The sequence below is a fragment of the Podarcis bocagei genome (assembly GCF_964188305.1).
Source record: "Podarcis bocagei genome assembly, chromosome: 2".
Taxonomy (NCBI): Eukaryota; Metazoa; Chordata; class Lepidosauria; order Squamata; family Lacertidae; genus Podarcis; species Podarcis bocagei.
Window position 1 is genome coordinate 74,421,141 of NC_138126.1, and position 24,150 is coordinate 74,445,290.

Consider the following 24,150-nt stretch of genomic DNA (forward strand, 5'->3'; position numbering starts at 1 on the left):
TTGTAATCCACCCAAGTGTGTGGAGATAAAAGAATTCTTCCTGTTGTGAAGCAGACCTCTGAAAACATATACTGTAGCTTACCACATATCCCATTAATTAACAGTCACAAGAACCAAATACAACCTGTGATTCTTACCATAAGCATGTCACTTGGATTTTTATTAAAACCTGGCCATTTGAAAATTCTCTGCCTTCCGTATCAGTTCCAGGAATGGATAGATGCAGCTCCCAACTGATGTTAATTAATACTTGCTGCAAAAGTATCATTTTCATACACTCGGAAAACAAAGTAAGTTGGAATTGTCACAATGGAAAGTGCTGGTTCTTGCCTCCAAACCTTTACATGGTTTGTGAACCAGGTACCAGAAGAGACACCTGCTCCCACACCAACCTGTCCATGCACTGAGGTCATCCTTGATGGCCCTTGCATTGAGATCATATTCTTCCAGGTGCCCTGAATATCCAAGATGAGGCAAGTGGCAATAAGAGAGATGGAGAGTATTTTCAGTGGTGGAACCCTAGAGAAGACTCTCCTTTTAGACCAGGCTTCCTCAAACTCAGCCCTCCAGATGTTTTGATACTACAATTCCAATCACCCCTGACCACTGGCCCTGCTAGCTAGGGATAATGGGAGTTGTAGGTCAAAAATATCTGGAGGGCCGAGTTTGAGAAAGCCTATTTTAGACTCTCCAGCAAAGATGTTTTCATTATCCTAGGCTCTAAAATGTATTATTAGATATTAGCTCTTTTTAACATGTTGTTTGTTATATTTAATATATATGATATAATGTTTTTGTAAATTACCCTGGAAGTTCAATGGAAGGGTGCTTTATGAAACTTGAATTAAAATGAATTCCAGCTATGCCTAGACTTGGGTGCAAGCCCCAGAACTGGATGCTTGCTACCCTGACCGACAAGTTGTTCACATTCCTTGTTATGTATATTTCCCCTGAACCTGACAATGAGCTAAAGTGGGTTTTTCCTTTACTGGGGGTGGGTGGGCGAGCTATGAAGTCTGCTGAGGATCTCACACATGCTATGCTGTTCATGTATGCTGGCATGGGTTTTTTAAGTCCTCCAGATGTTGCTGAACTACAGCTCCCATAGTCCCACACTGTTAGCCATGCTGAGTGGGGCTGATGGGCCAACAACAGCTGGAGGGCCACAGCTTCTCCACCCCTAGTTTAGAGCATTGTTCCTTCCCCAACCTGTTGCCCACCAGATGTTTTGGACTACAACTCTCATCAGCTCCAGCCAGCATGGCCAATGATAAAAGATTATAGGAGTTGTATTCAAAAATGTATGCAGGTCAGTAGGTCAGAAGAAAAGTAGGAGGCATATGAGAAGACATATATAGGTTGCTGGGTCAGTACTGAGAACATTTTTAATCTTCAAAGAAGCTCACATGGAAGGAACTTCCTTCATGGAAAGCAAAAGTCACTCTGTTAATAATAAAGCTAACATGGCTCTACAGTTAAGGCATACTTTATTAACTTCAGGTCTTCCTCTACTGTCTCGCATTCCTGTGGATCAGAATGTTGATTTCTTGGAGCCTCAGGTAAAAGGAATCTCAGGTAATCTAAAATGTGATAGAATAAATCTTTTCATTTTGATATTGCTATATCAAAGACAGCGAAGACAGGAGTGCCTGGCGTGCTCTGGTCCATGTGGTCACGAAGAGTCGGACACGACTAAACGACTAAACAACGACAACAACACATTGTATTGTTTCCCCCCTCACAATTCTGAAGGGCATTGTGCCTCCTCTGAGACAGACCGAACAGATTTTTAAAATCTTCCAAGGAGATTTTGCTGATTATACCATGATCAGTGCATTATCACTTGGTGACAACATGGAAGCAGACCTTCTCAGTGACAGCACCGTCCTTCTGATGTCCTTTCCCTTTGGTCATTTGTGAGGTCAAGACAGTAATGACATTTAGATATTTCTTAAGAATCTACATGCTTCCCTGCACTCTGACTTTTAGGGGGTAATTTAACATCACACTCTTCCAGTTGTTCCATCTGCGCAAACATTTCAGCTTGCCAAATGGAACAATCCCCCCCCCCATGCATGCTATTTTGGGGGTTCTCCTGGCCCCGCAAGACAATTTCAGGGAATTGGGGCAGTTGAGGGGGGCAGAAAGCCCCTTTGTGCAAGTGGAGTCCTTGTACAGTGCTTCTGCTGACAGAACTGTTAGGTGAAGCCCACACTATTTTGTTTTGTTTTGTACACTGCTGATGTTTATTTGTGATAGACAGTGGCATTTTGTTTTAATCTAGCTCTTAGGACTCTTTTGTTGAATGCAGTAGATGTGTTTTTATTGCTTTCATGTACAGTGCTTATAGTTTTCTGCTATATTAAGTTGTAGAAAAATGTGGGTAGCATAATTGCAAAAATGTCTGGGCCCTTCAAGTGAAGAAGTACTAAATCACGAATCTCCTGCAGAATATGTAGTTTGTCTCTTTGAGGTTATTTATAGAACTATGAAGAGAGGCATTTGGTCAATTAAATCTAGAGTTCTCCTGTACTCTGTTCTACCAAGTGAATCCATAAAAAGCAACAGCCCATCTAAATGTGCTTAGTAATAGCTAGAAGAGACTTTCATAGCTATGGTTCCAGTTACAGATAGGTAGCCGTGTTGGTCTGCCATAGTCAAAATAAAAAAATTCCTTCCAGTAGCACCTTAAAGACCAACTAAGTTAGTTCTTGGTACGAGCTTTCGTGTGCATGCACACTTCTTCAGTGTATCTGAAGAAGTGTGCATGCACACGAAAGCTCATACCAAGAACTAACTTAGTTGGTCTTTAAGGTGCTACTGGAAGGAATTTTTTTATTTTCATAGCTATGGTAAAATCTGGGGATCAGCAACAATGGCTTCTTCTTCCTGCCCAACTATTTTAATTTGCATCACAAATATTAAGTTTCCCCACATTCTTAGCTCTGTTGCAAGAAGGCCTGATAAGAATAAGCCCTTTTAAGCTCCTTTAGTGTCTGAATGGAAATACATAGCATAAATTCAAGTTAATCTGGCCTGATGAAGATCAGTAATGTTTGGCAACCATAAATAATGTTCTCTGGATGAGGTACTTGTGAAAGAAACAGCGCTGTATTGCCACCATAAGACTGGGCCACTTCTTTCCATGCAGATCAAAGACAGATTCATGCTCTTCAAAGACTGGCAGGAGTTGCTTTGTACAAGGGAATAGGAACACTCCTCAACATATGGGGAAAGGAAGGTTGTTTCAAGTTGTTACTTAAATGGCTTAAAACAATTCAGATGTGAAAACATATGGGCCTGGGGGCTCCCACTAGACTGTACATTTTACTGCAGATAAAGCTAATGGTCTGTGTGATGACTCAGCTTTATGATCAAGAGGTAAAAGTTTACATGACCAAAAAATCATTATTATTCCATGTTACAACAAGGGAGTATCTAGAGACAATGGTGCTTGATATATTGAACATATTCAAAGTGCTATTGCACTTAGTCTCTTGCTGATATTACAACAGTTAGCCTTAATTCTGTGCTCCGAAGGATTTGTATATTAGTTTTTGTTTCAATTAGTGATGACAATTAAAACATAGTTCTAATGTTCATCCCAAATTATGGGTTGTATCCAGTAATAGTTCTACTCAAAGTAGACTTATAGATGTTAATGGTCTCACTCAGTAAAGGTAAAGATAAAGGACCCCTGGACGGTTAAGTCCAGTCAAAGGCGACTTTGGGGTGCGGCGCTCATCTTGCTTCAGCCCGAGGGAGCCAGCGTTTGTCCACAGACAGCTTTCCGGGTCATGTGGCCAGGATGACTAAACCACTTCTGGCACAACGGAACACTGTGACAGAAGCCAGAGCGCAATGAAACACTGTTTACTTTTCCACCACGGCGGTACCTATTTATCTACTTGCACTGGCGTGCTTTCGAACTGCTAGGTTGGCAGGAGCAGAGACCGAGCAATGGTAGCTCAACCTGTCGCGGGGATTCGAACCGCCGACCTTCCGATCAGCAAGCTCAGTGGTTTACACCACAGTGCCACCCGCTCCCTCTTCTCACTCAGTAGAAGGCAGCTGACTGTGCTCTGAAATGGTACAGCCTACTCAGAGTTTGTGAGGCTTCATAAAATTGCTTCATGTGCTACAAAGTAAGGTAAAATTTATTTCCTTAAATGCTGCCAATTTTCAGAATGACACTGATCCACTTTCTTTGGTGGTGGTGGTTTTTTTTGGTGGGGGGAATGTTGAGCTATTTGTGTCTTCTGATATGATTGTTGTGGCTTCAATATAATCCCTCACACTTACTAAAATATAGAGATGATGGAGAATGTAAGATAAATACCTTTTTGTTTGTTTTTTTGCCAGACATTGAAAAGAAGGAAGACTTTAAAAAGAAGAAGGGTTGAAAATGTTATGTGCGGACAGGACTGTGGTAAAGCATGGAAGAAAACTGTATTGATTAATTAATCAATTTGAATGGTCCCCAGCCAGGGTGGGCCAAAATGGTGGCCTCTAGCTGTTGCTGGACTACAATTCACATAATTCCTGCCAATTGGCAATACTGGCTAGGGATGATGGGAGTTGTAGTGTACAAATAAATCTGGGGGGCATCACATTGGCTACCCCTGCCCTAGCGTTATTCCAGAGCTCCCAAGTGTGAGGCCAACTGGTCTAGGGAAATAATTTTAAACATTTAAGAGAGAGACAGGCTGCCCCTCGAGTACAGGGGCATTGCCAGAAGCTCAAAAGACCCAGGGCACAGGGTTATGACATAGATTTGCAAATGCTGATTTATATAGCTGTTTTGAGTGTGCTGGTGTTGGGTGAAGTATATGATGTGGCTATGTGGGAAAGTCCCTTCTCCATAGGAATCTCCTTCCCTTTGAAGCTGCTGCTGGTGCCAACGCTCTGTCCCTTTCCTCTTTTTATGAAGGGTTTTTTATTTATATGCAAAAATAAAATAAAATACAGAACATGAAAATAAATAATGACACAGAATTATCGAATATATTAAAAAAACACCCTGTAGTTCTTGGGTGTATGCAGTTTTTCTATTTTAAACAACCTTAGTTACAAACCTTCTGTATCTTTTGACACCAAATGAAAACCGCACTTGTTTCCTCTTGCTTGAACTGCTTGAATTTAGGTAGCTTACACTGTTTTGCCCATTCTATCGGTACGTAGAAATTGGTGGTTTTAAGCATTTTATTACTGTCATAGAAGTAATAAATAGAACAAATAGAAGTTTGATAATACTGTTAGGTTTTTGTGGCTGTTACTGGCCCTTAGATCATCTGATGAAGTGTGGGCTAAGCATATTTGAAATAAATAAAATATGTAAATGTATGTATAAAATATAAAAACTATATGTCCTCTGAACAAAGAAAGATGGTCAGGGTTTGGAGTCTCACTTTCACTTTCCTTTGCATCATGCCCAGCTGCTCTGTAAGCAAAGTATTTGGAAAAAGGAAGGGGCAAGGGATGGGGGGGCAGACTGGGCCAAGGATGCCCCTGCTTGGGTTGTTGATCCTGAAGAACCATCTCTTAGACGGGGTGAAGGATCACATTCTGGCATTGCTTTCATCTGCTTGTATACAGAATGATGGTATCTTTAGCAAGCCCATCCTTCGAGTGTTCAAGAGCTATTGCTTCTAATGGAAACAATAATATGTACTCCAGATGTATATTTAAGCTGGCTAGGAATCTGACTGCTCTGCTTCTTCATTCATAAAATTATAGTTCTCAAAAGGAAAATGCAGTTTTATGTGTGTATTTTTAAGATGACAGAGTATCATTCAAATGCTCTTTTTTCTTTTTCTTTTTCACTCAATAGTTTATAATCTGGTTTGGCATCAGTCGCCATTGTACATTTCATCTCTCCCAGTGTCAAACTGTTTTATGTGTCTGATTGGCCACCCCCACATTACATGGGGGGTTGGGGGAGTGGAACCCCTGTAATGTGCCTACACAGGAACCCAGCCGTCCTTCCTTGCTGGGGAGGGCACATGGCTCAAGCAGAGATGCTCTTCATGTAGTGGTCTGTGCTGACCCCTATTGAGCAGGTACTCCAGACATATTAAAGCTCCTCATCTCTAAGCCTTCAGTCAAGAACTCCATTCTGCCTAGCCTGGGATGCAGTCACCATCACTTTCACATTCAAAAGCTTGTCAAAACCACAGGACCTTTTGCAGAGACAATTTAACAAGATGTGGAAGATTTCAAAGCCATAGAGAATGTTTCCATGTTACAATATACATGTGGTTGAAAATAAGTGAGGCTCAGCATCCTCAGAACAATTTCTGTGCGGTTTGGCTTAAGCCACATGGACATTAGTTTGTGAGAAGCCTCTGCCACAGAGGAGGTCTTGCAAATCAAGTGAATTTGGGAACAATTTCATGGTATTTTCAAGACTCTGTCTGTGGTCAACACATATTCCCCTAATATGGGAAAATGTAAGAGCAAACATCTTCAGGAAGGAGGAAGAGGCAAGCATGCCAGGGCAGGCTACTTAGGGCGAAGGGCAACTGTACCCAAATTTGTACCTGGATGGTGCTTTGGGTCCCTAAATGATTTGAACTAGAAGCTGTATTTCAGGAACCTGGTCTATTGACCAGCGCAAGGCAGGCCAAGGTACTAGTCTTTATACCAGACCTGACCATTCCAATAGTTGCATGCAGCCTGCCAATCCCAGGAGCCTATGCTGCACTAAACATCTCTGTTTGCCTCTTGAAGAGGGCTTTGAGGCTTGAGTAACACAGTCAACTTGGAATGGTAACTTTGATGTCTTACATACTTACATAATTTTATTTGTGTGCCACCTTTCCATAGCAAAAGTAGTCATAAACAACAAATAAAACATCAAAAATTACACAACCAAATTAAACGATTTCCACATAAATCATAAGACGATATAAAATAAAGATACAAAAAATTAATATCAAAAACATGCACATGGTAACTCAGTAGGCTGGGCCAGGCCTTGTTGCACATTTCAGGGAAGGGTTCCTTATCCAATTTTTAATTTTTAGTATTATTGAATAAGGAACCATTCCTTTAAATAAGGAACAGGTGGTAAGCCAATCCACTAGGCCCAGTTGCTTTCCAAGGCCCACAGTCCCTGATTGAGCACTTGGACATGCAGACTCAGGCACCCTGCAGTCTCTATCTCCATACTGCAGAGGCAGGAAGAACAGGAACCAGGATTACTAACTGACAAGGGAGGGAGAGAAATGTATGCTGAAGGACAATAGGAAGATTGCAGAGAAGCTGAATTAATTATTTGCGTTTGCCTTCACTGTGGAAGAAGTAGGTCAGATACCTGTGCCTGAACAGACTTTCTCAGGAAGGAAGTCTGAAGAACTGCAGCAAATAGACAGAACAAAATATTAACTCCTAGGACATTAACAAATTACCAGCTCCTGAGGACATCAAGCCAAAATTTCTTAAAGACACAGGAAATGGTCAATCTTCTTTAAAATAATAATAAGAAGAAGCTACAAACAGTCTGCATACCAGGGAGCTGAACTGGTGTTTACAAACTAGAAGAGATATATTTGTGTCATAGTGGACAGCTGAATGAAAAATGTCAACTCATTGTGCAACAGTTATATAAAGACCAATTCTATGCCTGAGAATACTTGGAGAAGAACTAAAAATAAATTGCCAGAATCATAACACTCTCAGCACAAATCTATGGTGTGGGCATGCTTGGAGTACCATGTACAGTTCTGGTTAACTCACCTCAAAAAGAATATTTAGAGTTGGAAAATGATTAGGGAGCTGTACCCTTTGCCCATGAGAATAAACTAGAACAATTGGGGCTTTTTAGCTTAGAAAAAAGTGAGTAAGTGGGATATGACAGAAGTTAAATACAGTGGTACCTCAGGTTACATACGCTTCAGGTTACAGACTCCGCTAACCCAGAAATAGTGCTTCAGGTTAAGAACTTTGCTTCAGGATGAGAACACAAATCGGGCTCCGGCGGCGCAGCGGCAGCAGGAGGCCCCATTAGCTAAAGTGGTGCTTCAGGTTAAGAACAGTTTCAGGTTAAGTACGGACCTCCGGAACGAATTAAGTACTTAACCTGAGGTACCACTGTAATGTATAATGTAGAAAAAGTAGATGGAGAGCCTTCCTTACTTCCTTTCTGATAATACCAAACTTTGAATTGTCCAATGAAATTGATTAGCAGAAGGTTCAAGACAGACAAAGGGAAGGACTTAGTCACACAAAACATACTTAACATTGAACAAATTCACAGAGGATAAAGCTATCAGTGGCTCCCAGTCATTATACCTTTAGGTCACCAAATAATCATTCATTGAGTTAGTAATGCCTAACTTGATCCCATTGATCTCCACCAACCCTAATGAAGCATGCATATGCCATCCCAACATTCCTGCAAAGCAAGCAAGTCTCACAAGTGAACATGCCGTACCTCATCTTTAAAAGCTTGGCAGACGCGGCATGGAAACTTGTTGGGACATCTTCATTGATTCCGTCCAGTTCTAAACTTCTTGCCCTGCTCCTGAAGTCCTGAATCATGACCCCTCAGCACTCTATCTGCTGCTGAGCCTATACAGTTCATTCCATGAATAAAGGTCTCTTTCTTTCTTACAGGTAAGAGCCTCTGCTTGCTTGTTTTTATAGCAGGAGGCAAGACAGTGACTCCCCAGACCCAAAATGGGCACAGCACTGCTGGAGGAAATAGAAGGATTTTATTGATTAAGATCACAAGGCGGTTCACAATATAAAAATACAAAATGAGAATACAAAACACATAATAAAAACAAAAATAAAACCAGTAACACCCCTCTCCCACAAACAGATTTAAAATGATATAGAAGGTTAAAGGGAAATGTTTTTTCCCTGGTGCCAAAGGATGCAATTTGCTAGATTTTCTTGCTGCTCAGAAAGTGTACAGTGGCCCAAGGGCTTAAGAAATTTCCCCAGGAATCATGGTAGTGGTGGAAGATAGCATTGTAGAATGGTAAGGATTATCAACTATATACTGTCATTACAAGTGCTAGTTGTTAGGCTTTTCGTTCATCTATGCTTTTATGTGGCAGGTTGCAATGTGGGGACACCTGCCCATCTTCAGACTAATGAAATTGTCAGGATAGTACACCTCACCTACAGAGATGTTTTCAGACAGCATAGTTCAGATGAGCTTATATGTACTGGTAAAAAGGTAAAGGGACCCCTGACCATTAGGTCCAGTCATGGCCGACTGGGGTTGCAGCGCTCATCTCGCTTTATTGGCCAAGGGAGCTGGCGTACAGCTTCCGGGTCATCTGGCCAGCATGACTAAGCCGCTTCTGGTGAACCAGAGCAGCACACGGAAACGCCGTTTACCTTCCCACCGGAGCGGTACCTATTTATCTACTTGCACTTTGACATGCTTCCGAACTGCTAGGTTGGCAGGAGCAGGGACCGAGCAACGCGAGCTCACCCCACCGTTCAAACCGCCGACCTTCTGATCGGCAAGCCCTAGGCTCAGTGGTTTAACCCACAGCGCCACCCACGTCCCATATGTAGTGGACCCAAGGTAAAATACCAAGGCCTTAGTTGCTATGGTAGGTCCTATCTGATTGTTTAGACAATGATAATTTTACTTTCAAACACATTACAAATTTGGTACTGCCAATGCTTCTATATTAGCAATGCTTTCTAAAAACCACTTGGCACTATACCACTGGGAAACACCAAACATATATATAAAACACTATTTAAAAATGTGTATAAACCAATTTTAGTTCCACCAAAAAAATCACCATGAGAATGTGAATAAAATTACTGGAATACAATGATAAAGATATCATCTGTCCAGAATGATGCATTTGCATCAAACTGACTTGACAGACAATGCCTACAGACCAAACATGCACAATCCTCCTCCACCCCAACAAATTTGGTCAACAAATGTTTCAGATGGAAGCGTTTCCTTTGACCAGCTGTTGAAGTTGAACTCTGTTTTAGGAGCTTACAGGGATACAAGGGGCATTGCCAGATCAGGCGCTGGAGAGACCAATGGAAAGGATGGGACAGAGTACAGAGCAATGAAAAGAGAGTAACAGATGTAAACAAAGCAGGCAGATTTAAGGATACAGGTAAACTCCACTTACAAACTGCTGAGGAGCCTAAAGGTAGTAAGATATACCTCCTACCTTTTACAAGGGCTAGTGAGATGCCGGAACCAATGAAACAAATTTAGCCCCCCAGTGAGTTTTGCAGCTGAAAAGACTTTGGGGCAGGACTGAGGAGGAGTGATTCCTGACTTCCTGTTTCTAGAAAACTCTCTGACTCACCCTCCTCCCCAGATATCAATACTGCATTCTCCTACTTGCACTGCTGGCTGCCCACCTACAGGGATTTGGCAGCTTGATGCCTACATTCTCAGGATGTGACACATTGTTTTCGTTAGCAATCACTGATTAAACTACTGTTTTGTTGTTGCGACGGCTTTGGTGAAATTCTGAGGAATTGAATGTGGAGTTACAGTTCAAGGCATAACCTCAGGTTAGCACATTTGTATTTTTATCAGAAGCCACAGATAACGACATCCAACCTTGTAAAGTTTATTCCTGGAACCGCTATTGGTGTGTTCTGCTTAAATTCAGAACATCATTAGCTTGCCTCTCTGCTTTTTAGGAATCAAGGTAAACTGGATAAAAATTGGGTAACCAATTCAGATGTATTAAAAAAATTAGTATATATCTGAATTGGTTAACCAAACTCAGACTTCTACTCAATGTGGCATTGTGCCAACTCTCGAGGTCCCTTCAGCAGCACCCCCATAAAGTACTTGAGGGGCCCACACACTTCAAAGTTAATGGACATTGCCATTCAAATGGGGTGCAAGTGCTTACCCCCCCCCATATTTTATTCCAAGTTGGCACCCATGGTGCACTTTCACTGCTTATCAGGAGAGAATTTAATGTGTGGGTCAGGGTCTTTACTGGCCACTGGAAGAGGGGAAGATGGCCATCAGAATAACTATACATCAGACTCAGATCTGACTGTGTAAAGGAGCGACGGAACACAACAGGAATGGGTGAAGCAGCCCCATCTCACTCTCACCAATGTAGCTCTTGGAACATATGTCACAGATACATTAACACTTTTCCACACCTTTATCCTGATTACAGGTAAAATAGCATCATTACTCTTAATCTTAGGTTCGGATACAATCTTTTTCATCGTAAGACCCTATTTTATCATTGAAAGATAATTTGGCACATGCACAAGGGCCTATAGCAGACTCCATATTCCTCTTTCCTCCCCGGTGGGTGGGAGTCAAAAGAGTTGCTGGGAATACGGTAGGGGGTCCACTCGCACAACAGGACTTTTTCATCCTCCCCCTCCTGTGGCCCTTAAATATGCTCTCGAGGGATGGGGGAACCCATGGACAGGTTCAGCGGGTGCACATGGGGGGGAGGGAGTCTCCTTGTGTGAACAGACCCCCTTCCCTGCATGCAAACCCCACTTAGCATTGCACTGAATTCTACCCAGTGATGACAGCCAGGAATTCCAAGGCATACAGCCACATTGGCGGCTGCTTCTGTGGTATCAGGGCCAGCTCAAGACATATTGCTGCCTGAGGATAAAATGGCACCCCACCACTACCACTCTATGTACAAAAGCCAACTGGACTGGCAGCTGAATCATATTTCTGTACTGGCAATGAGATAGTATAGTTGTGCGCCACCCCAGTCTCTGATCAGCGCAAGATTCCAGGGGTTCCAGGCGCTTACCCAGGGTTTGTGTTTCCTTTGGAAATGAGGCACAGAAGAGATTGCGGTGTCTTTATGATATATGATTTACATGTTCAACCTGAGCCTAAGATGGAGGGGTTTGCAGCATTAACACCCCAAAATGGCCTTATTTTCCCCATAGCTACAATCTTGGATTCAAACATGGCTCCCACTCTCTCCAGCTTGCTGCTTTTTCCTCTGGCTCACATCACTGCCAAACTCTGCTCTCAACTCTGGCTGCTCTTTCCAACTATCAAGCATCCCACCTTTGCTCATGTCAGATTGAGATTAACTCAAAAGGTGATCAGGAACGTGTTGCCTTGAAATCATGGCAACTCTTCAAAGTGAAAAACATCCCTCCTTTTGCAGTCATTCGGTTCAAAGAACTACCCAGCATTAAATATGCTCGTTTCCTAATGAGAGGTAATGCATACATATTAGAAATCTGCTCCTCTCAGCGGGAGAGGGAGAAGGGGATGCTTGTGCCACATTTAAAATATAGCTAAAACATACCATCCTGCAATCTAATTTTTACTTAGTATCTTAATAATAAAAAATACGTAGTATTTCTTTCCCACATCCACACCCATCTCGAAGAAATGGGTGATTTTTTACTGCTTGCACCCTGGATAAATTAATGTTTCAGACTAATTTGCTTACACGGAAGCTTTGCATTTTGCCTTTTCCTTGATCACAGAATCATAACATTGTAGAGTTGGAAGGGACCTGAGGATCATGAAGTCCAACTCCCTGCAATACAGGAATCTCAACTAAAGGATGAACCCAGGAAGCAGCACCTATATGTAAGGTTCTGTTTGGTCCACTTCCTGAGGAACTGAGAGGCAGAAAGAGACCTCTGTGGATATTACAGCTGGATAGCCAGTTTGCCCTGTATTTCTTCTGTACAGAAATACAACTTGAACCCCAGCCCAGAAGTTCAGTTGGGGAGGACAGACAAAAGAAGACGTAAATAAAACCACCCGCTTTGGGTATCCCTAATTTTGAAACTATTAAAGGAAAATAAATATGTGCCTCAGGCCTAGAATTGCTGTACTGGAGAGATTAGCAAACCAAATTGCTTTAAGAAAGAGAGGAGAAACCCTCTGGGCAAAACTTAAATCTGAAATCCTTTAGATTCTCTTTGAACACCTGTGTAGTGGTAATTGGCAGCTGCTGTGCAGAAGAGAGATGGGAAAGCAGAGATATTGTGGGTCTTCATTGCGTTAAAACACTGAATGAGATAAATGATGCCAATGACCTAAAGAAGCTGCCAGCCAGCCAATCAAACCACTAAAATGATGTCATGCTGGGTAACAGCAATAAGGCCTTAAAAGCCAGTATGTTTCTAATTAATGGCTGTGCTTCATGGTACTGAACAAACATAGTCCACGAAGAGAGGCAATATTGATCAGGGGGCAGTCATAACCCTCCCCCTTCAGGTACCTAAGTTTTATTCAGAGCAGACCCATTGAAATCAATGGACCAAACTTAGCCATGTTCATTAATTGCAATGAATCTGCTCTGGATACAGCCACCCATAGAATTGTCCCTCAGGAGCATCTTTGTCTCAGGCAAGCACAGTGGTTGTCTATGATGTGCAACTACTATTATAAACAATATTCAATTCCTCCATACGCTAGTCCCAAGAGACAAATCCCTTGGTGGTTGATTTTTCTCAAGAAAGAGGGGAAGAGTAACTATCTTATGCTGATAACATTCCCATAGGTACTGTGAAATACACGAAAAAGCAAAATCACAATAAATATTTGCAATTCAACTGGCATAAGAATATGACAGCTGTTCTCGTTAGATCAGACCAAAGATCCATCTGGTTCAACATCAGTGGTGGACATTGAACTCTCAAATTTCAGCGGTGCTCTGGATGATGCTAAAATTCGGCACCCCCTGCCTTTTGTGCTCTGTTCTACAGCATTGTTTTGGCACCCTCTGCAGCATGGTGCCCAGAGCAACCGCACTGGTTGTGCCACCCTAAAACTGCCTCTGCCAGCATCCTCCTTCCCACAGAGGCAGCCACCCAGATGCCTCTAGGAAACCCACATCCCACTGGATTTCGGTCCCTTCCTGAAATCTGACATGGCACCCATCTTTGTGGTATTGCTGGCTTTGCCTATCACATCCGTGTCTAGGGTGTGCTGGTAACTATCCCAGTATGTTTCCGTGCAGATCATATGTTTCAAATAAAGAAACCTGAGAGAGAGAGAGAGAGAGAGAGAGAGAGAGAGAGAGAGAGAAAAGCAAGGTCCCACGCTGAAGAAGTTAACCAGATGTCTTTTTGGGTTCCTTCTAAATTTTTAACGTTGGTTGGAATAACATGCAGCACTTCACATATTTTTTGGGTGAGCAGCATGCACTCTGGAGTCTGTATTAGTGGCTCTCTGGTTGCCTTTGCTGCACAATGACACGGTTTTGCTCTTAACTGCTCACAAACAGCTCAAGTAAACAGGGCCTTAATTCCCCATTGCTTTTGCTCTCGGTGGCATTGTGAGGCTTTGTTCATTAATGCTTAGGATGCTCTCGGGTCTTCAGTCAAGGCAGAAAGTAGCATCATTAGGGGTGTACAAGTCAGTGTTTACCTGCCACCTCCTGCTTACCGGTAATTACAGAGCCAGCCTAAGAGTCAAGAAGAAGGGGTGGGATGCCACCAGAGCTTGAAAACAGTGCGGTGCTGCCATCCTGATTTGCCACACCTGAAGGGAAAGTGTAGAAGAATGCAAAGGACTGCTGCTCTATCAAAGCAGCACAGCAGAGAGCCCGTCCCCTGGGATAAGCAGCAAATGTAGGAGTGCTCAGAAATAATTATATTGGAAAATAAGCAACTGCGTTACCGGGGCTGTTTTAGTCATTAGCTAGCACAGATGAAAAACTGACGTACCAATGAAAGTGCTGGTAGCAGCACTATAACACAAAACACAAAGGTTATCAACCAGGTTGGGAGCAAGGCTGCAAAACACTTCCAAATTGTCATTGCCTCAGCAGAAATTTGGGGAGAAATCCAACCGATTCTCTTTTTAAGCAATTGTTTCCAATTCTTCCCTCTACTCGCCAGCTCTAGCCAGCGCTTTCTTCCAGCTGAATAGAAGAAGCTTTTTGCTGATTCCAAACACGTCTTTCCCCGTTCATTCTCAGCACAATGCACAGAGAATGAGGTACACAATTCCGTTAACAAGAATGGGAGATTGCTCCCGTCTCCTGCCTTCCTGCACATCATGGGATAAATGAGGGTAAAGTGTTCAGCACAGAATGCTGGACACACAACTAGGCTTGGTTAATGGGAGTTGACGACTCTGCTTTTTTGTTAAAAAAATAGATAATAAAAATCTTACAGAAGGGGCAGTAATCCCAAGCACGGCCACGACTCTTACCTGGCATTTCCAAGGCTACTGAAACAGCCTCGATAAGCAAGAAATGAAAAGCATTTCAGTTTACTAGCCGCATGTTTGTAATATATGCAATTGTTTTAATCTACGTAACTGTTTTATGTAAGTTACATCAAAAATCATCTTGGGGTGCCTCGTGGCAAGTGATTTATAAATGAATTGATTAGATGAATAAATAAGAGGAAATGGTAATGACAATCTTCCTTGGTATATTAATTTTTCAAGAGGTTTCCAATTGTGTGGCCTGCTTTGATGCTTATGGCCTCACCACTTACATTGTTACTGTCTCTACTCCAATCTAGCGTATTTCTCATAGAGGCCCTGCGACAACCACACTAGTCTACAATATCTCTTAGTTCATATTCATTCTCATGGCCTCAGCTGCAGCCTTTACATTGGTGACATTCAAAACTGTGTTTCTGCCCTTTAACCACCACCCCTTCTTTCAACCCCTGTATCTTTGCCATCCTCTTTCCTTCTGGATGACACCAACATCTCAAAGTGAACTTGGAGAAGTGAACATTCTCACCATAGAATCATAGAACTGTAGAGTTGGAAGGGACCCAAGGGTCATCTAGTCCAACCCCTGCAAATGCACAAATTCTGCCCACAGCCATCTCTGGGAGGCTCAAACCACAAAGAAACCACTCACGTAATTTTGAGATTATAAAACTGATTTCAGGATGGAGGATGACCTAAGCCTGTAATCTATTTTGCCATCTTATTTTCAAGCGCCAGGTATCTAAATCCACAAGGACCATTTTTAATAGGAAGGTTGAGGTTTTCTGTTATCTGTCAAGGTCCTGGAGGCTGCACAAAACTGCTGCAAGTAGTGTATTGTTTCTCACCCCATCAACATTCTTACACATTGCATGCTTGCTCTTCAGAAATTGTCAAAGGAACTGTATGACCAAATTTAATTTCGACGAGATTTATGAACAGTGTGATGTCTAGCCCCCCCCCCCAAAAAAACGTAGAGGATGCACAACTTCCACTGAAAGCTTCCTTATCCTTTCTCTAAATGGAGTGAAGCCATCAATGGCATATTAGCATCACACCTAGCTGTAGTTTATGTGATGAGTCTGAATTCTTCAGCAATCTAGGGCAATCAATACTTCAAATACACTGTAAGCATTAAGCATATATTTGATTTCATTTGCATCAGCAGAAGGAAACACCTTCCCTACACACCATTTATTTTCTTTACAAGGGGAGGGAAATGTTTCCCCCACTACAAAATGTAACACAAGAATGTCTTCTGTTGGGGATGATGTTTGTTGGTACTGAGTTTGTTCCTCATGCTGTTGGTTGGTGCTCTGGTTCGCTGCCAAAGGTTTTGAAAGAACAGTGCAGATTTTAGCCAACTACTTCCCAAGAACTGCATATGACAGTTCTGCACAACACTGTAGAACGAGAGGTTTTCTTCTGTCTACTTTTCCCAGAAAACAGTAGGAGGTCCTTTTTTTTTATTCCCAGAAATTTGAAGTTCAAAAGCTTTTGTTTCTCCCACTAACTATAACAATGCTCACTTCCTCCAGCACCTCTTCAACAAAACACAGAAACATTGCATAACAGCTGAACACAGGAAATGAATGATCACAACCAATTCTGGCTAACAGAATGTAATCACAGAAGACCATATTCCTAAACCACTTGGAGGGCTTCCAAGCCAGTCGGCCTGGATGGTGAAAATGCAGCAGCAGCAGCAGAAGCCACAGAGCTTCTTAAAGTTGTTTCAGCTCCACCCTATCACAGAAACATGTGAACTCTGTCTTATTCCAAGTCAGATGATGGCTTGTCTAGCCTTGTACTGTCTTGCTTCAGTTGCCAGCAGAACTCAGCCAGAGGTAGTTGTATTTATACTCTCAGGGTTCAAAATGCAGCAAACCAATTTTTATTAACTATTTTCAAAATGAAGGATTAATAGAAAAACTATAGTCACTGCTGCCCCCAGATCATTTCCTACTGAAGGCTGTTTTCGGATCACACAAGCAGTACATTTAAGCATAATCCTCTTAAAATGATAGTGTCTCCCACACAGAGGTCTCTTCCTAGTGCAGCTATCCAAGATATTTTGAAGAACGTAAGAGCCCCATTGGATCAAATGATGTAGTCCAGCACCCTGTTCTCACAGTGGCCAACCAAATACCTATGGGAAGCGCACAAGCAGACAATGAGCACAACATCACTATTCACTGGTATTCCCCAACAACTCACAGTCATGGGTATAGTCTCTCTAGCCATAACGATGAAGAAGACTGTAATCTTCGAAAGCTTATGCCACAATAAATGTGTAGGTCTTTAAGGTGACCCAAGATTCTATGTTGTTTAGACCATGGGTGTTTCCCTTTAGCTGTATCTTTGTCTAATATACCACTTAATCATCAAAAACCTCTAAGCGGTTTATGTAGTACAAGATTAGAGTGTTGGACAAGGAGCATGTCTCATGTCTCCACTGAGTCCCGAAGCTCAGGATGTGACCATTGGCTAGCTACAATCTCTCAGCCTACAACGTTGTTGTGAGGATACAATGTGGGCAGAGAGAACCACCTATGCTCCCCTGAGCTCTTTGGAGTAAAATGTGTGATATAAATGCAATTAAATAAATATCACCAGTAGCTGGAATGGGTCACCCTGCAACTTGCTCATACCCACTCCTGGAAACCTGAAAAGATCCAGGAACCCAAGCTCAGCTCACACAGTTGTCCAGCCAGGATAAGATGCAATACTTCAGGAATATGTTATTTGTAGCAGGGGAGAAGACAAAAGGCTGATGAAGCCATTCCTCCATCTATAGGTTGCTCACTGCAATTCATTCCCCTACATAAGCAGCTTTTCCTCCTATAAGGTTCAAGTCCAAGGTTCTATCCCCAACCTGCCAACTCCAGGTAGTACTTGGAAAGGCTCCTGGCTGAAATCCTGGAGAGCCACTACCCTAGCTGGTATTTAGAAGATGCTGAGCTAGATGAGACAGCTTCCCAGCTTACTAGAAACAGAGGCATACCTAAGCTTCTTTGTGCCCCTGGCAAGGAGCTGTATCTGCGCACCTCACCCTGGTCTCTTGCACCCCTGGCAAGGAGATGTATCGACACACACACACCCATCACCAGGAGGAGAAATGATGTAATTCAATAATCACAAATGACTCTTAAACTGGGCGTTTAACAGCACGATCCTTTAAATGTTTAGTCAAAAGTAAATCCCACCGAGTTCAATGGGGCTTACTCCCCAAAAACCCAGTACACAGGACTGCAGCTTAAATCTGGTAAGCCAGAGGCAGAAACCTCTGACAATACCTTGCTTGCCTTTTCGTTACTTCTGACAATGCGCCAACTTGGAGGTTGTGCTCCAGTGCACACTTTTCTCAGACGTAAACCCCACTTAAGTCAATGGCTGTTGCTCTCTGGAGTAAACATGCAGCAGTGTGCATGTTGGAAATAGGTCAAGGCGGCAAAGAAACCAAGGAAAAGTGACTCAGCTGTGGTAAAATAAGAGCCTCGCCTGACGTTTCTCAGTCACCATATCAGCTGAAAGGCCATTATTGGGGCAAGCAGGAGGAGCGGAGGGTGGGGAGCAGCACCACATGAGAATGGAGGGCCAAGCAGTGGTGTCCTCACTGGGAGCCCCATTGTGCAAACTAACCACCAGTGCTGCTGGTGGACTGGGGAGGGGACTCTGCAGGGTTGCTGTGACGGCCCATATCAGCACCCAGATTCCCCAGTCAAAGCAAAAAGAGAAGCACAATTTTTGCACTCTCTCCCCTGACCTGCCCCCTTGGCGGGGGCCAACCTCACCAACCACTAGGTACGTCCCTGACTAGAAAAGCCAAATAACTAGACCAAGAATTGCTCCACCTCCATTTAAGAGCCTTTTGTTGAGCATAACCCTAAGCATATTCACTCATAAATTCACCGTGTTGCTCTTAATCCCAGTTTGAGTGTGCAGGATTGCAGCCCAACACCACAAGCCTATGCACGTTCGCTTAGTTCTAAATTCTGCTGTTTTCAAAGGGATTTACCCCCCTGTATGTGTGCATTAGGATTCCATCCTTTAATATTGTTTGCCTTCAGTAAAATTCATTTCCTAGTTTCAAACGTTTAAACTACATGAAAAAGCCATCCCATATTTTTTAAAGAATGATTTCTCTGGCCTACAAAAAGTATTAATCAGCTAGCAGTTTGGTTAAACTACTAGAAACCCCTGAGAGAAATATATGAAGACACATAGATAATCATCACTTTTGTCAGTCTTCTGCTGCTTATGTTACAAGTGCTTTGTATCAACCCAGAGATGCCATTTTAACAGACATATAGATAACGAGATGAAGGACCAGAATATTAATTTTCATTCAACAGCCAACAAAATATACTGCTTTAAAAATGCAATGGGGGTGGGTGAGAGACAAGAATGACAAGAAATCTCTGGGGCATATGATTGTTTCTACAGTCTTATGATGTTAATTACAGCTCTTATCTTTAAAAGTTTTTTCCTTGTGTATGTTCTTTGCTCATGGTTAAGTGTGATACGAAAGACGCAATACAGCAAAAGAAACTGCTGGCAAACTAACAGCCCTGAACATACATATTATCTTGAATACATGTCAAAACTGACAGTGGTTTTCAGGACTAGACAACATCCAGTTTGAAGAGGCCAAGGTGCACCCTCTAGAAAAAGAAGAGGAGGAAGAAAGAACTGGAGGGAAGATACAGTGCTGTGCCAGACAGCCACAGTAGAGAGAGTGTTGCAAACACAGTTATAGGTTCAGCAGACATGAATTTAGGAATAAAGTCTTCTCCAATCTGTCAGATTGCTTAGTACAACTGATCTCTTGGCTGTAAAGCTGTGGAATGCTACCTACACAAATCATTTAGAACATATTTTTTACCCCAACACATGCTTTGTCTCTCTCTTCCCCCCATTATCCCTAATACTGCTATTTGCTGTAGTAGTTTGTGCTACAAAAAAACTACAAGCAATGTCACCCGACTTTCTTGATGTTTATGGGGTTGTCACCTTTTCACCTTACAGTGCTCCTCCTTTGTATAACAAACTGCAATTCTATTCCTACTTAATTGGGGTCATGTCCCAATGAACTCAATGGGGCTTCCTTCTGAGCAGACATGCACAGGACTGTGTTGTACAAGGATTAAGATTTTTACCTTTTTGTTTCACCAATAGTTCATTTTCATTTTTCCAGGGGAAACCACCTGCTACGTTTCCGTGGGTCAGGCAGAAAAGCAACCCTAGGAAATGGCATTCACAGCTAATCCAACATTTCTTCCCACTCCCCATTCCTCTACAGTCCCAAGTATGCCCCACCAAGTGTATTTTGCCACTTCCTTTTCTCCTTCTAGGTATCATCCCATCCCTAGTACTGTCCAGCTAATGCAATTGGCACTCAATGAAAGCAAGAGCATGGAAACTGCATCATAGGCTTCCACATCAATATAAGTCATTCTGCTGGTTATTTGCCCTGAAACAGGAAGTTCCTGTACACTTAGGCACTATCCCAAGTATGCTAGAGGGAATGGGAATATTCCTAGCACACATATTCTTCTTGGCCAAGATTGGGCTACGTAAGCAAATAAGAAGAGAAAACCGGGAGCTAAGTTGGATAGTGTTTGGAAGTGAACTGCTGCAATGTAGGCTGAGGGCTTAGCCACACTTCCTCTTATCTTGCAGCTTTCCCCTGGGGAAAACTGCTCTTTACCTCTCATTCAGAGCAAACGGCATTTTGGGGTTTCTCCGGATTGACGTTTTGCTCTGATTTAGCATTAAAGAGTAGATTTTCCCTGGGAAAGTTGTGGGACCAATGGAAAGCCTCTTGGACCAATGCTTTCTAGCCATGGGACAAGTGCAAGTATGGACTAGCCCCTAATGTACTAAGACTATGAATAAGGTTAAAAATGGGAGCAGGTAGGTAGAAGGCTGTCCTAGCAGAATACAATGTCTGCATGTGTGTGTTTTTGTAATTTGGGAGAAACAGAACTTGGAAACAGGCAGGCTTAACAATAGGAATGGCAAGGTATGCACATACCAAAATGGCAGTATCTGCAACCAAACACCATCTATTGTTAGGATGCTGTCAGCTGGTCCTGAGAAAGGTTCCAACATTTATTTATTTTTGTAAATGTACCCCTCATTCCTATATATGTCTACTTGGAAGTAAGTTCCAGGTGACAGCATGCATACAATTTCAGCCTTATGCCAATCTATAGTAAATAAAGATGCATGCAAGCCTCAGAATCTGCCTTTCTAAAGACCATTTTTTTCATAGATAGGCTTAAAACGCAGACTGGCTTAAATCACATTTTGAAAAATACGACACCCTCGCTTATGTACTGCATCTCTGACAGACAGCACAGGAATCAAAGTGCCCCACATGGAAGACAGTGGTAAAGAATTGAATCCAAAAAGGCGAAGCAGCAAGGGAATGCTGCATGAAGCCACTCTTTTTAAACTGAAGCAGATTCTAGAAATTCACCCCCTCACCCCCACTGCTTAGAATACGATGAGAATGGAAAATGAAACCCACATCCATTTCCCTGTTGTTGTTTTCTAAAGGCATCTGGAAGATGCCTGCGATTATTGTGCCTGGGTTGCTCCAGTACTAAGGGAAGCCTGCTGAACATTCTGCAACCGTCAAATACTATAAATATTCAACTCCAGATATTGCTAACTTGTATCTACATGCTGTGTGAGGATTTATTTTTATTGAGCACTGGCAACAGGAAAGCAATAATTTGGACCAACTCGTATGATACAGTAGTTCAACCTCAGCTCATCTGAAGAATGACAGTCCTTGCAAGCTGCTGAAGTTTGTGCAGCCCACTTACAAGCATTGTTATTCAGAAAGAAATCCCACTGAATTCAATAGGACTTATGCCCTAGTGTTTAGGATTGCTGTCTTATAACACAAGTAAGTAAGCACCACAGAAGTAAGCACTACTGAGCTGGATGGGACCTACTTTCATGTAAGTGTGTATTGGATTGCAGTCTTAATTAGCTAAAGGGTGGGAGATGGGACTTTTATAGGAAATGAGACAGAAGTGGGAAGCCCATCAGCATAATACAAGGCTATATAGAGAAGGACTACACAGCTTAAATAGGAAAAAAAAGTCATCATACTAAATGGAGAAGGGGGGTGGCATCATGTTGATAGAGATTGGTGCAAAGTAGCATGTTTTCAATATAAAAGGACTAGTAAATGAGGTAGCCAGTCTAAACTGAAGCTTCCGCTGTACATTACGGGGGCTCAACAGAGAACCAGAAAGTGCTCATACTCCCCCTTGATTCATCCCTTGATGTATTAGCTGGAATGTGCTATAAGGAAATCTATTGGCTTTGAAGCTAATTACACTATAGAACATGGCACAGCCGTGTAGTGGCCCCAAGTGTCTTCTTCTCTTCTCAGATATTTCTGTTAAATTAGGCCTTGGGGATTTAGGGGACAGTGGAATGATAGTGGAAATCAACGAGGAGTTATTTTTACCTGAACAAACAGAGTTTCAGCAATAGGAGATCTGGTGAGGCTCTGGAATTAGTTTAGTTTCAGGGATTTAGGATACACTTTGCAATAATGGGCTTTGTGTGCACATTAGCCTCTGTAATGTGTGTGCACTAGCCTCTCTAAGTACAGTTAAGAGGAAGAGAAAATAATTAAAGGCCATGTTTTGACTATGCCGTTTTAGATTATTAAGGATAGGGAACCTGTGTCATTCCAGATGTTGTTGAACTCTTAACTTCAATCAGCCTCAGCCAGCATGGCTATTGGTCAGGGATGATGGGAGCTGCAAACCAACAGCTGGAGGGCCAGAGGTTTCCCATCCTTACCTTAAAAATTAAAGATGTGGGCAGGAAGATAAATGGTTGCCATCCAATGCACACTTACACCTGAGTAAACATGCATAACCGTGTGCTATGAAATAAGGCTTGTTCATGCATAATCTAATCCCCAAACCACATCATATGCTTTAATTCCCTTTCAGGGATGATCATCTAATGCTGTATGAAGTACACTGGAGTAAACTGTCACTCTTGAACCTTCTGGGGCATTTTGTCTTTGCCTGCCTAGCTAGGCTTCCATAGGATGGCCTGACTACTCTGTAGGAACAGTGGTTTTAATTAACATAATGATTTCCAGTGCTTTTTTAATGAAAAAAGCTGCCAATACTCACCGTGAAGTTGTTACAGTTAAATGCCACACTTTTAACATTTTGGAAAAAAAGGTGCCGGTACTGTGTATCCTTGAGTACCCCGGGGGGGGGGAGTACTGGTCAGTTGACATTTAGGGGGTAGACTGTCTGTCTGAAGCAAAGATCCAACTCGGGATACTGGGTTCAGGGGATTATAATCCCTGTGGGGGCAGATTCAGGAGTGTGAGCACAAGCGCGGGAATCTCCTTTCTGTTTTGTAGTTAGAATTTGCTTTCTGCATCAAGGTTGACGCATAACGTGTGCAGGCACATCATGGGCTCACGTTTCCCCAGAAGCTAAGCCCCTCAGAGATCAGTGAATGAAGTGGTTTGGAAGAATCTGAGGCTTTAAGGCCGGGGGTGTTAAAACACGTAATCTGCACATTCCTTTGCGTGGATCTGGCGCAGTCAAACGCAGCCCCTCTCGTCCTCCTGTGAGGCGACGCAGAGAGGGCGGGAAAGGGATGCAGCGCAGTTGGCATCCCGATGACGTCAGGCGGGGCTACGGAATCGCCAGGGTAGGAAAAGGAAGCCGGGGACGTAGGAAAACACCACATGAAAACACAGGATGGGTGGGGGCAGTTTCATGCTGACAGCAGTGGGCGTGGAGGGGGGGCGAGGAGATGTAAACAACGTCCATTTGAGACGCCTCAACTGAACTCGCGATCCCACAGCCCCAAGCGAGCTGGGGAACGGAAGATGATCCCATACGGCCCCATAGCGCATGCGCGACCTGACCAGAGCGCGGGCGTAGGGGGTGCAGGGCGCATTCAGCAGCCGGAGGTGCACCGGAGGAGTAGAGAGAGCA

General features: G+C 42.8%; 1 long non-coding RNA gene across 1 annotated transcript; it reads right to left on the reverse strand.

Moving 5' to 3' along the window:
• Positions 1 to 1,470: 1,470 nt before the first annotated feature.
• Positions 1,471 to 24,065, reverse strand: LOC308582506. Its single transcript, XR_014005716.1, has 3 exons — positions 23,326 to 24,065; positions 8,435 to 8,694; positions 1,471 to 1,580 (listed from the first exon to the last, which is right to left on the reverse strand). It is a non-coding gene; the product is annotated as an uncharacterized lncRNA (long non-coding RNA).
• Between the last annotated feature and the right edge of the window lie 85 nt (positions 24,066 to 24,150).